Raw genomic sequence first — 3,658 nt, 5'->3', positions numbered from 1 at the left:
TGAAAAGAAGTGAGATTACAAATGCAACTAGAGAGTGACTTGCTGCTTAGAGCCAAGTTTAACATCATCAGAAGTGGATCATCAGAACAGTGACTTATGTTTCCCCCCTCCCCCAGGGCTGGCACCCATATTGGGATATGCCATGTTTGTAATCTTCTACTATACTGGGAGCCCTCCAAAGCAGAAGTGACATGGAAAGAATCCCAGAGTTTCCATCTGTTGAATTCCCAAATGACAGTAACTTGATGCCGAATGCAGAGGATACACTCCAATTTATTACTGGTGTAGCTGATCAAACTGCCTTAGCTCCTAGTCATGCATTATTAATTGAGCTCAGAGAAAGAGAGAAACTGATGATAACTGATGAAAGGGGATTCAGTGGATTTGAAAGGGGAAAATGTCCAATTCATCTTTGTTAAAACCAGACTCATCATAACCTGTGAGAAAGACGGGTTGATGGCTGGAATTGAAAGGGCAGTAGAGCACCTTTCAAGGACAAAGACGCTACCAGTGAGGCTGAGTTCCTTAGGACAATAAGAAAGACCATTTACAATAATTTGTAAGAGCTGCCTAGAAGATGGATGGGGGAGGGATGTGTGCATAGGAATCAACAGTAAAATATAAAGTACTTAGAGTGTTTGCTTCCGCTGAGTATCTGGGCACATGAATATTTTGTAATTGTGTGAGTTGCCACAGTACCAAATCCTGTACAGATTGTGAAACCCCCTATGCAGCATGAGCCAGCTGCATGCCCAACCAGCTGATCCTGGGGCAGGTTTGCCTGCTACTCAAAGATGGCGGAGTACGTGCGGGTGCTGAGTCGGGCAGTGCAGCAGCTCGGGGGTCATGGCGGCCTCCGCGGTGCCCTCTGGCAGCTGCTCAGGGTCAACGATTTGAAGACCGGTGCCCTCGTAGGTGTTGACAAATATGGAAACAAATGCTATGAAGGCAAAAAGTATTTTTTGGTCATCCTAGATCGGTTGACTATGCGACTGAAATGAATGGCAAAAATACATTCTGGGAAGTGGATGGAAGCATGGTGCCACCGGAATGGCGTTGTTGGCTTCACTGCATAACTGAAGACCCTCCAACTGCTCATCCACCAGCTGCCCGTAAATTCATTTGGGAGAACCACAAATTCAATCTGAGTGGCACTCCTGGGCAATATGTCCCTTTCTCTACAATGCATAAAAAGATACAGGAGTGGGTCCCACCTACGACTGCTAACAAATAATTGAAAAGCCTGACTTGCCTAAAACTAGGTTCTCAATGTAAACTGGACCTTCATTGTTTGGTTGGTTTAAAATAAAAGCCTCTGACAAAAGTAAAAAAAAAAAAAAAAAAAAAACCCCGAGGTGGAGGGAGCCTGTAGCTCATAAAATTCAGCTCTCAGGCCTGAATTAACGCTCTGTGCTTCCTAGCCCCCTCACTCCCTCCTGAAGTGAATCCAGAACTTACCCCAGAGCTAAGGTTGCTGTGACTCCTCCCCAGGTCCAGCCAGGGAAAGGGGGGACAAATAAGAGAGTCTCACCCCATTCCTCTCTCAAGCAAAACAACCTACACAATTGTCGAGACTGTCGCATGGTGAATCATAGAACATGAAGTGTAACCTGTCCGTCCATCCCCCCACCACATACACACACGGAAGCAATGGGACTCAGCATCACCCCGATCACTGCTAACCTCTCCCAGCCCCACCTTTTAGGGATGACCAGCCAATCACAGTCCCAGTCATAGAGGCACTGGCATTGACCCATAGCAGCTCCCTCAGAAGGGAGAGCCACCTAGTGAGTGTGGCCCCAGCTCTGTCCTGCAATCCAGAGCCTGCTTGGAGGACGGACACCCTCCTTAGCTTTTTTCTGAGTGTGGATTGCAATTCAGTGCATAGGTGGTCTTGTGGGTGTTCCCCCCCCCCTCATTCCTGCCTGATTAACACCCCTGTGGCAACTACTAGGACATAATCAATTTCTAGCTGTTTTAATGCAATTTAGCAACTGCAAACCAGGAGGAGGGACTGGCCCATATAACCAGCCAGCTCTCTGAGTAGCCAGTGTCTTGCAGACCACCAGTGGCCACAGATCCTGGGCTGACTACCTCTGGCTTAGGAGGAGGGGAAAAGGCCATTCCCGATGTTTGCAGCAGAGACGTAACCACAGAGTGCCAGATATTACAAACTTACAGGCTCTGCTGGAGGCTTTGCCACCATGCTGAGAAGCAACAACAGCACCCTGGAATTCGGCCTCGTCGATGTGTCTTGTGACATTGTAAGCCATACTTTTGGCTAGCCCCAACCTGACCTCCAGAAGTGTCCCACACTTCGGTGTGTGCATGAAATTTGAATGTAGTTAGGCATTGCGGATGCAAATCAGGGAGCTGGGTGACCCTGTCTGAGGTACAACACACACAGTATTGCCTGGTTTTAGGCTGTGATGTAGATACTCTGGGCCAGATTCTGAGCTAGTGGCAATTAGCATCTGCCCATTTACACTTGCTGAGGATCCGGCCTTGTGATAATAGCTTTTTCCAGGGCTTTTTTGTGCCTTCTCTGATCCTGGCGGAAAGTGCAAACAAATTAGTGAACATTTATGAGCCTTAGAAGAGGTTCCGTCTGGCGCAGCTAAAGTTCTGGGTCAGTTTTAATGTAGGTTTAAATGGTTCATTATATCTCCCCACCCTTCCCCTTTCCTGTGGATAAATGGATATAAATAGTAATAGTTTCCAAAGGACAGAATTGTAGCATAACTTGAATGAATACATCCATTACCCCCAAATCAGCCTCTTTGGAGAAATGCAAACTTCCGATCTTGGCTCTCTTGCTGCAATATATTCTGGAAAAGATCACCTTAAGCAATTAGTTTTAATGAGCATTCGGGTATCCACATGGCTTCAGTATTTGTTTAGCACTATGGTACATGTCCCTATTGAGGGAAAGGAAATTTCCATATTAATGTGTAAATTTACAAGACAGGCTTTCTTAAGGCTTTGTGTTCTTTTAGCTTTTGATCCTCCTCCCGCTGAAGTCAATGGCAAACCTTTCATTGACTTCAGCAGGAGTAGGATCATGCTTCTAAACAGAAGCGGAACTGGTGAACCCAAGTATGTGCCTTTGCCATATGTTGTTTTCTCTTCCCCTCTGCTTTCCTCTTCCCCTCTATCTGCTTTATCAAAGAAATGGAGCTGATCACTGGGTGTTTACACAGGGAGTGTAACTCAAGCTCCAAAGTGAATTGTTTTTGGCAGGGGCATCTAGGTACTGCTTGTTGTTTCAGCTGACCTCTTCCATGTCTTCTCCACTGGCCTCTCAAATGGCTGGGGGTGGGGGGGAGTTTACTGCGGTGGGTCTAATGCAAGGTCTTCCTTGGGTTCAATTTTTCTATTGTAATTTTCCTTTGACTCATCAGTGTGTCTGAGCTACTCACTTCCTCTTTTGTATCATGTTTGAATAAGCTACTGTGGGAGCACTTCTCCACCTAAGGGCCAAATTCTGCAACATGTATTCACTGTGAATGAGTAGCACTTAGTCATCTGAGTAGTTTCCACAGGGATGCCATAAATGGGTGTTGCAGGGGCTCTTTTGGTAGTACCTTCACCTCCATGTCACCCGTTCAAATCCATTCTGGTCTACTTAGGTTCTTATACCACAGACACCACTGTTGAT

At 46.3% G+C, this 3,658-nt stretch overlaps 1 pseudogene; it reads left to right on the top strand.

Annotated features, from left to right (window-relative positions):
* Positions 1-794: 794 nt before the first annotated feature.
* Positions 795-1,273, top strand: LOC140913921 (NADH dehydrogenase [ubiquinone] 1 alpha subcomplex subunit 12 pseudogene; annotated as a pseudogene).
* Positions 1,274-3,658: the final 2,385 nt, after the last annotated feature.

The sequence above is a fragment of the Lepidochelys kempii genome, chromosome 6 (assembly GCF_965140285.1).
Source record: "Lepidochelys kempii isolate rLepKem1 chromosome 6, rLepKem1.hap1, whole genome shotgun sequence".
NCBI classification, from domain to species: domain Eukaryota; kingdom Metazoa; phylum Chordata; order Testudines; family Cheloniidae; genus Lepidochelys; species Lepidochelys kempii.
The sequence above is the reverse complement of the archived record's forward strand: the minus strand, read 5'-3'. Positions and strand labels throughout refer to the sequence as shown.